This window comes from Primulina eburnea, chromosome 1 (assembly GCF_022965805.1).
Source record: "Primulina eburnea isolate SZY01 chromosome 1, ASM2296580v1, whole genome shotgun sequence".
In the NCBI taxonomy this organism is placed as follows: domain Eukaryota; kingdom Viridiplantae; phylum Streptophyta; class Magnoliopsida; order Lamiales; family Gesneriaceae; genus Primulina; species Primulina eburnea.
The window spans coordinates 59,120,068-59,130,139 of record NC_133101.1 but is presented as its reverse complement, the minus strand read 5'-3'; the positions used below and the strand labels follow the sequence as shown (position 1 = coordinate 59,130,139).

The 10,072-nt window shown below is 33.1% G+C and overlaps 1 long non-coding RNA gene across 1 annotated transcript; it reads right to left on the bottom strand.

Moving 5' to 3' along the window:
- Window positions 1-4,743: 4,743 nt before the first annotated feature.
- Window positions 4,744-5,823, bottom strand: LOC140813223 (uncharacterized). The gene is made up of 2 exons (XR_012113853.1): window positions 5,575-5,823; window positions 4,744-5,064 (listed from the first exon to the last, which is right to left on the bottom strand). It is a non-coding gene; the product is annotated as an uncharacterized lncRNA (long non-coding RNA).
- Window positions 5,824-10,072: the final 4,249 nt, after the last annotated feature.

The following is a 10,072-nucleotide window of genomic DNA, read 5'->3' as shown; positions in this document are numbered from 1 at the left end:
AGGAGGGGTGATTGTAATACCCATTGTCTCACATCTTAAAAATTAAAATTTAAAATGAGTTTACAACGAGCTTACAATTAACTTCTATAGCAACTTGAGTTAATCATTTTCGTAAAGCGAAAATGAATACGAAGTAGTTGCTATAAAGGTCCATTGTACAGTCACGCAGACGTGGGCCCGGGCTCGGGGCGTGACAGCCGAGACCGAGGTTAGCCGACACCGACAAAACAGCAAGCATCGTAGTATATTATAAACAAAAAACAGTTTATTACTAATAATCAATCATAAAATTGTCTTTAAAATGTAGATTTTTAAAATAATAAAAATATGGGGAAGCGTTTACAACTTATTAAGCGAAAACTAAAAAAAACTTCTTGATTCATCTTATTATCAGCCTCAAAACTGGTTTGGTTCATCATGCATAACATGATCCTCATAACATGTCACCATCATAATCATTAACATAATTTTGGCCAAGACACTGAGATTCATCTACTTTCTATGGTTTATTGATATCATTCCCTAGTTTCTTACATGTTTCACTAAGAAAATAAAAAAGTCTGAATATATAATCAAAGTTTTATGTATTGTTGAGTAGCACATGCCTTGAATTGAACGTTTATAACCTTCATCAGAATTACAAGATAACTTTTAGAAAAAAAAATAAACTGATTAGGCCGTTCTTGATTTTAAGCTATCCAAATTGAAAAATGGTGAATTTTAGAGAATGAATAGTTGAGAACTAATTGCACACTCTGTATAGAAAAATAGGAAAAAAAAACAATATAATTACAACAGTAAAGTATACTAATTCAACAATATGGATGGATATCAAGCTAGAATAACGTCACTTTTAGAATACTTCTATATATCGAAAATTGGTACATAATACTTCAATATGAAACCAGTTGAAAAAGTTCAAACACTACTAAGATATCAAAACCAAATGAAAGTTTAACAAAACTTCAAGGGAAAAAAAGGAACTACGTTCCAAGAAGACTATTTGAAACATTATTCTCAATCCCATCGTCCATCGTTACTATTGTGATCGCCATTTGACTAATGATCACAATCATCAACCGTTGATGATAAAGGTTTTAACTGGCCTTTGCAAAAATCTTTTGTTTCCTTATCAACACCATTTTTCCTTGTTTTCTTTGCTGAGGATGACAATCCATTGTCATTTTTAATCTCTTTGTTCTCGGTTGACCCTTATATACATTATAAACCACCCAATCTCTTGATTACACAAAGAATATAAAATATTAATATAGATTTAGCTATATATCTAAAGTATTAAAATGGACCGAGAGGAAAAAAAAACAACTTACATGCTTTTGATTATTACCTTTGTGGGGTTTATTTCTCGGTCGACTGTATATTCATGCATCTTGTAATCAGTTCTTTGTCCATTTTCATAGAAATCGATCACTCTTTTGTACCCGATTGTGAGAACCTCATTACTGATAGGCTTATGCTCAGACGTAATTCGCCAGTAACCACCTTTAGCTGAACGATTTTCACGTGTAGTCTTCTTTTTCGGAGTAAAAAAGTACCATTCTTTAGCTTCTACGATTGTGTACATGCCTAATTATATTAGCATGGATGAATGATAATGCTTCTTAATTTCTGGGATATATTTAATCAATCTCGGTGGTTATTTTCCACATTAGCATCTAACGGCTCTCTCACCTGATTTTCGTCCGACTTAAACGATCCCCAACTAATTATCACTCACCGACCGTCTCATCAAATATATTTCTCCCACAAAAAGATTTAACTAGGCTATGTGAGATACTCCGTGTAAATTCCGTTGATCCATCTTCCCGCCTCCTCGTGAAAGGAACACACTAGGAGTCTCTGAAAAGCAAGACAACTCCCTGATACCAAGAACGCGGCCAGCCTAATGGATCGCTGGACGCAGCTGCAACTGCGAGAAGCCGAAGCAGTCACTTTAATTCCTGGGCTCAATTTTTGTCCGACTGATCAAGAAATAATATTTCATTACTTGGTAAATAAAATTGTCAATCTTTCGTTGCCCGATGGATCCGAAAAATTTATCCACCAAGTTGATTTCTACGAGCATAATCCTGAAGAACTAATGGGTACGTACGTGATTTTTTTAACCAATCACCAGATATTATAATCTTTTTTACAATTCATCCATGTTTACCCCTCGGCTCTTCATTCATGTTCTTTAAAAATTAGTGTGTAATTAATGTTGTTTTTGAAGTCAAGTTCGATCAACAGAATCATCAAGAACTCATCTGTGATTCATTTGATCGGTTTCATATTATGAATCATTATGAAATTTCTTGATTTTATATATAAGTAATTCTTGCTTTCATGCCACGGCCCTTTGGATGATCGGGCCTAATTATTTTGGTAATTTGTAAACTCAGCTGCTAATTATTGTATCCTACTCTTTATTTGTTTGTGTTTTACATTTGACAGTTGTGCTACAAAACAACATATATATTCAGTGATCAAACTGCTGATAACATATATATATATATTGTGTATTTTCGTACTTGTAATTGTCAAAGGATAATTTCTTCATGCATAATTGATAATGCATGCATGTTTGTGCCTATTTTCTCAAAAAGAACAAACTAATTTATCAACAATATTGGATTCTCAAACTCTAACTTAACTTTCTCATTCATCCATGCTTATGTAATTAGGCATGTGCACAATCGTTGAAGCTAAAGAATGGTACTTTTTTACTCCGAAAAACAAGACTACACGTGAAAATCGTTCAACTAAAGGTGGTTACTGGCGAATGACGTCTAAGCTTAAGCCTATCAGTTATGAGGGTCTCACAATCGGGTACAAAAAAGTGCTCGATTTCTATGAAAATGGACAAAGAACTGATTACAAGATGCATGAATATACAATCGACCGAGAAATAAACCCCACAAAGGTAATATTCAAAAGAATGTAAATTGTTTTTTTCCTCTCTGTCCATTTTAATACTTTAGATATATAGCTAAATCTATATTAATATTTTCTATTCTTTGTGTAATCAAGAGATTGGGTGGTTAATAAAGTATACAAGGGTCAACCGAGAACAAAGAGAATTAAAGATGACAATGTATTGTCATCCTCAGCAAAAAAAGCAAGGAAAAATATAATGATGTTGATAAGGAAGCAAAAGATCTTTGCAAAGGCCAGTTAAAACCTATATCATCAACAGTTGATGATTGTGATCATTAGTCAAATGGCGATCACAATAGTAACAATTGATGATGGGATTGAGAATAATGTTTCAAATAGTCCTCTTGGAACGTAGTTCCTTTTTTTCCCTTGAAGTTTTGTTAAACTTTCATTTGGTTTTAATATCTTGGCAATGTTTGAACTTTTTCAACTGGTTTCATATTGAAGTATTATGTACCAATTTTCGATATATAGAAGTATTCTAAAAGTGACGTTATTCTAGCTTGATATCCATCCATATTGTTGAATTAGTATACTTTTAACTGTTGTGATTATATTGTTTTTTTCCCTATTTTTCTATAGGAGTGTGCAATTAGTTCTCAACTATTCATTCTCTAAAATTCACCATTTTTCAATTTGTATTGCTTAAAATCAAGAACGGCCTAATCAGTTTACTTTTCTTTTTCTAAAAGTTATCTTGTAATTCTGATGGAGGTTATAAACGTTTAATTCAAGGCCTGTGCTGCTCAACAATACATAAAACTTTGATTATATATTCAGACTTTTTTATTTGCTCAGTGAAACATGTAAGTTTTTAAGCAAGAATTCAAAACAGAACATGAGGAAGAAGTGAGATTCAATCAACCAACACCAGTATAAAGGCTTACTTGATCTCAAGGGGCACACGATCATTAATACCTGCAGCCTGCTATGGACAGTTGGTTGCTACGATCTTCTTGTCCCCTTATCATCGTTTTTCTTGTCTCTTTGCAGAGCATGAATCATCGTCGTCTTTAGTTCTCTTGTTAGTCACAAAATCTAAAAACCCTTTCTCCATAATTCTCTTAGAAAACAAGCTTTTTTTTTCTACACCAACGTGGAATCCTTCCCGTCGTTTACAAATATTTACCTTAGCCGATCAAGAAGTGAGGATGGATCGATCCTATTGCTCTTCCCCGGGGTGACAGAAGAATCCATTATTAAACAAGAAGTGGTAAAATTGTATGTACCCTAACATATTATCTTTTTAATGAACGATTTTCATGAGATCGAACAAAATTATAACAACAATTGAAATAAAAAACGTACCATACCACCGACGAGTTCTTCCACTCGGATCATTAATCTGTTTTGCTGCATCGAGGGATCCCATGATCTTTCTCTTCTTCTTCTTCTTCATGTTGATAGAACAAGAGTATGTGTTTCTTTTTGGTTTCTTGAATTTTGAAAAATTAATGGCGACATGTTGATGAGCGTGTGTGTGTATATATAATAATTTTGAAGGTGTTTATCGTTTACGGGAAACTCGGGATTCAATCTTGATACGATAAGCATGAGTTATGCGTATGCTGTTTATCTAGGAATAAAGACCGTTATTTATTATAATTTATTTTGGTTTCACTTCACACATTCACAAAGTAAATTTAATCAATTGATTTAATTAACGTTATATATATAATTAAATCAACGTTATATATACATATATATATATATATATATATATATATATATATATATATATATATATATATATATATATATATATGTGTGTGTGTGTGTGTGTGTGTGTGTATGTATGTACATATATGATCGAAAATAGATTTTATTTCATAGCCGGAATTGTTCCGGAAGCTCTTTAATTTCCAACATGACAAACTACTAATCATTATGCATTTCTATCGTTTTAAGCATGCTGAACTACACATGTACGCTCCTCTTCTACAAGTTCAATGCAGCGATATAAAACCAACTCTACAAGGTTGAGAGCACAAATTGAATCATACAATATATGACGATCACAACCATTTCGGTTTTCTGCAGACACTAAAGGCCTCAGAGGGAGAAGCCATTCATTGAAGGCCTTGTGCAAATGATCTTTTGACAATATCCCAGTGTAATTAGATTTCCCTGTCATAATCAACAATCAAATCAGTAGCTATAAGAACGATTACTCGATCTCGCGAATTCATCCCACGACCATCATAGTAATCCAAAATACCAATTTACATAAGCAATACAGATCTAATAATTTTCACAATTAGGTACGTATTTCCTCAAACAAGTTGATATCAACTGTACATAAAAGTTTCTTCCATTGTTCTACATGGAATTACAAGCTCAAATATCTCCAGGTATCAATGTCACACAATAATCGGTGCCATGAAATTTTAAAGTCCATATCTTTTCTTGAGAGTACTAGAACTATTTACACCTTCGTTCAAAGATGTGTACCACTAGTAAATACTGAATATGCCATATTATCTTAGCACCTCCTCTTTTTTATTTTCATTAATTTTTATAACATGATCATTTGTAAGTTGAGAAGTAGATGTATTAGGCTGTGGATACAAGATATACATAGAAGCATAACGAGTCAATGGAAATGGAAGCTGGCTACTTTTTAAAAGCCTCAAATACCTGTTGATTCTGTAATCAATAGGTATCTGTAAAAGTTAAGGGCCGATAAAACTTGAAACAATAAGAAATACATCATTGGTTATTCAAGTGAAAAAATCTATCCAACATTAAACAAGAAAATGTTACATCCAGGCTGCTATAAACTAGCTTAAAGATTAACATTCAAATCTGGCATGCATGCAACACTTTGATTTAAGGAAAAGACGACGTTAAGGAACTGAGCTGCTCTTCGGTAAAATCACAAAAAAAAAAAAAAATTAAAATATACTAAATTTTCTTTTGTAAGTTCTGAAACTTCTTGGAACCTAATTAACAAAAGTCCAGTCACAAATTTTGTAGGAGTAATCCCCATCTCAGAGTTCTCAAAATTCTTAAACAAGTTCATGTTAACTTCTGTGAAAAGATCAAGTGGCTGCAATTCTTTGTGATGCGTAATGAGTTCTGGAGGAAAGTCTCTTGATACATAATTATCAGCTAGAAGAGCAAGAATCAGTGAATGAGTGATCCTATTAAGATATTTTGATGAGTCTTGAATATCCATTATAGGGAGAAAAAGGCTTTGAAATGTTTTGTTGAGTTGGGGAACCTTTAATTCATAGTTTTTATGGCTTTATTTCATGGGTTAAAGCACTATGGTTTTTGTAGTGGTTAGGGAAGAAAATTCCACCAAAGTTTCGGGGCCGTTAGGGGGTCATAAACGATCTGGTATTGATGATTATAGGGCGTTTAAGATGTGTATAATGTGTGGTAAAATATTGGGAAAGATTTGGTTAAGTTTCGGTTTGATTCCGGTTAAAACGGTACGCCGATCCAAGTTTTAAAACGAATAGTTTAAGTTTTGTAACGAGCTCGAGTTTACGTCTAAAGGATGCTTATAAATATGTTTTGGGATGTTTAAAGGAGTTTGGTAAATTTTGGATCAAAATTTAGGGGTCCAGGGGTAAAACTGTCATATTAGGTTTCCGATGGCAAAATTATCATTTTGCACTGGGGTGAGTCCTCGCAGTGTCCTCAGCACAAATTTAACATGCTTTTAAATGTTTATGCATCATGCTTATGATTTTATGAAATTATGAAAATTACGTTGCGTGCTTGATTTTAAGAAAATTTTTGTATATGCATGCTTTTGTTAAGTGATGAAAATGATGATGCTTTGAAGGACGTGAATTATTTGTGACTAACAATATATATGTAAATGATAATGATGAGGCTTAGGCACAGTTGATGAGTAATACTATCGCTGATGTCCGACAACCTTCGAGTACCACAGTTTATGTAGAGGGTCCATCGATTAATGATGAAACGATAAAGCTGTTACGAAATTCACAACTAACGAACTAAATTCAATTAACGTAAATTCACAAATATATGATGTTAAGATGAGCTGTTTGACACGTTATGATTTATACGTCATATTTATGTTTATGCTTTGAATTTCATGAAATGTATGTTCATTACAGTATTTTTCACTGTTGTGTACTACTATGTATACGTATTTGCTATTATTCGGTATATGTGTATTGAGTCTTTCGAGTCACTTGACGTGTGTGATGCAGGTGAGCATTTGGATGAGGAGACTGGGGTTGCCGAACTCTGAGTTGGCAGGGCTGGATGTGTGCACACGACTCGAGGACCACACTTTTCCGCACATCACGATTTTATGAGCTTTGTGTAGATATGATCAGTTTTATACATTTTTATGATATGTTGTTGGCTTTCAGGATTTTTACTTGTTTCATTTTATTTATGCATGATTGTGGACCGGGTCGGCGATATTTTTAAACTACAACATTTTATCTGGCGATTGTTTATAATTATTTTTAAATGACATATTTTCAGTAAGGTTGTATGCATGCAAAATATTTAAATGTTTGATTTAAAAAATGTGAGCTCTGCAAAAAAAATAAAAAATAAGCAACATTTTAATTTAGTGGACGTCAAAGTTTGTATCAGAGTTAGGGTCCTCTATAGGGTTGTGTCACCGCCTGCTTCTGCAACTCAGTCTTCAAGCTTAAAGTCTGTAAGGTTTTATATTTTAAATGTTTTAAATTATTTATTGCTATCACCTGCATGATTTTTTTGGGAGAAAATTTCAAAAATTCTTGGGAGCACTTGAGAGAGCAAATTTCGAAAATTGCTTGCTAGAATGAGGGGTGAAATTTTTAAAGGCTTATGGGATATTTATAGGTGTTGTGTGATAATCCTACCATAAACCGATTGATTTTCCTTCCAAAATTGCGAGATAATTAGTCCATAATTATTGAGATATGTATTCTATATTTAATGACATGCTTCCTTGTTGAGAAAATATGTCTTGTATGTAATATTTCCTTCCAAATTGATCGATATCCAGCCTTATTTCGAAATTAATACACGATTTGTACTGAATATTGAATTTCATGTATTTATTGACTTAGAATTTCCAATACCATGTATTATTTAATATTTTCGATTTTATTATAACTCGAAAATAAATTCTTATAAATATCTTTATTTATCTGCCAAAAAATTTGGGTTCTCACAAATAGTACAAGGGAAAAGAAGCATGAAGCTAGAAATCAAACAAAATCATAATAAACTATGATATATTTCCAATAAGGCAAATCAAAAATTGAGAAAACCCGATTTCAAGTTGGCATACCAAGGTTTGAAGAAACATCTCTCACTTAAATTTTGACGGTGGTGGTAAAATACATACTTAAGGTTCCTCATCAAAGTATCATGGTTTGACCACTTTTTTTCAAACTCCAACAGCATGGCCTCACCTCGTTTTTCACGCAAAGCTGGCAGTACCTATATTGGAAACGAGACTGCTAACACTTGACACAAAGACTGTAATGTATCATAGACAAAATGGTCAGAAGACCAGCCAGCAAACCAAGTGAAACGAAAAAGTCAGTGGCAAATGTAAATAGAGAAAGAAGGTTAATGCCAAAAATGCAACTTTTCGAGTACCTAACTGCTAACCTCTAACAAATCTTACTACAAGGACTTAAAAATGACGCAATAAGACTTTCAAGAGTATGAAACACTACAAAAGAATCAAGCAAGCATATAGTTGAATGCCTTAACAAATGATGGCACACCGAACTAGACGACACGAAACATAACTATATGATAATTGCCAAAAAGAAAAATCGATAATAAAATAATGAAAACTCTACCTTACTTTCAATGTAGTTTTCAATGACAACAATACATAGTAAGGATATTTCTTGCTTATCATAAATTGGTTTCTTGACAAATTCTTATACAAGACTAAAAACAAACATAAAGAAACAAAGCATGACATCATAAATTTCACATTATGCTATAAAGATACAGAAAAATTTCAAATTCTTACTCGTGAAAGTCCATCGTATCCTCAACTGTGAACTCTATGGATGGATCTTCTAGAGAATCCAACAATTTTTCCACCTTTGGCACTCCCCATAATGCCCATTTATTTTGACACGTCAATTCAAAATCACTCATCTTCACAAATGAACTTAGATTTCACCCATCTAAACCTGATCAGTAAGTAAAAGATTGTATACTCCAGAAAAACTCTCATTATAGCAATGTGGTATCTTTTTCATCTGTTGAAGAAAATTTCAAGTTCAACAAGATTTAAAAATCATCACTTGTTAAGAAAATTTTCATAAAACTCATCACTAAACAGAGTTAGTTTTTAAGATGAATGATAGAAGTTGCACGTAAACAAACACAGTAAGTATTTTTATGCTCCCGAACGTAACTCTTTCACTCCGTAAATTTTTAAGATGCATCACAGACAAACACAATATTTTTGTGGTCCAAAATATTTTAAAACAAGCGCTCTTACCTTAGACTGGAATAAAGCGTGAAGAATTCGGAAATCCTAGAAGAATCATGCAACCGACACCTCGAAGACGCAGCAAACATTTACGGGAAAATCAGCCGTTTGAAAAATTCACTGCGCCTTATTGCACCGTTGGATCGGGCTCAAACTTTTACGGTAAATTCATAAGTACGTCAACTAAATTATGAACGGTGAATATTGAGTTTGGAAGTCTTTTTGATCTGCTTATGGACAAAAACCAAAGGTAAGCTGAATTCCCGCCTAAAATCTGAGCAGTTTTCTTGCGAAGGCTATAAACAAAAAACTAACTGTTGGATTTCGCTGAAATTTGGATATGTTATTCAAAACATATGGAAGCATATTCTGAATGGAGAAGATCCGATTCTGGGCACTCGAGCTAGAGAAACGAATTTCTGAACTGGACAGAATTTTGATGACTCGTGCAGAATTTTTGGGAGAAAATTTCGAAAATTCTTGGGAGCACTTGAGAGAGCAAATTTCGAAAATTTCTTGCTAGAATGAGGGGTGAAATTTTTAAAGGCTTAGGGGATATTTATAGGTGTTGTGTGAGAATCCTACCATTAACCGATTGATTTTCTTTCTAAAATTGCGAGATAATTATTACTTATTTATTGAGATATGTATTCTATATTTAATGAAATTCTTCCTTGTTGAGAA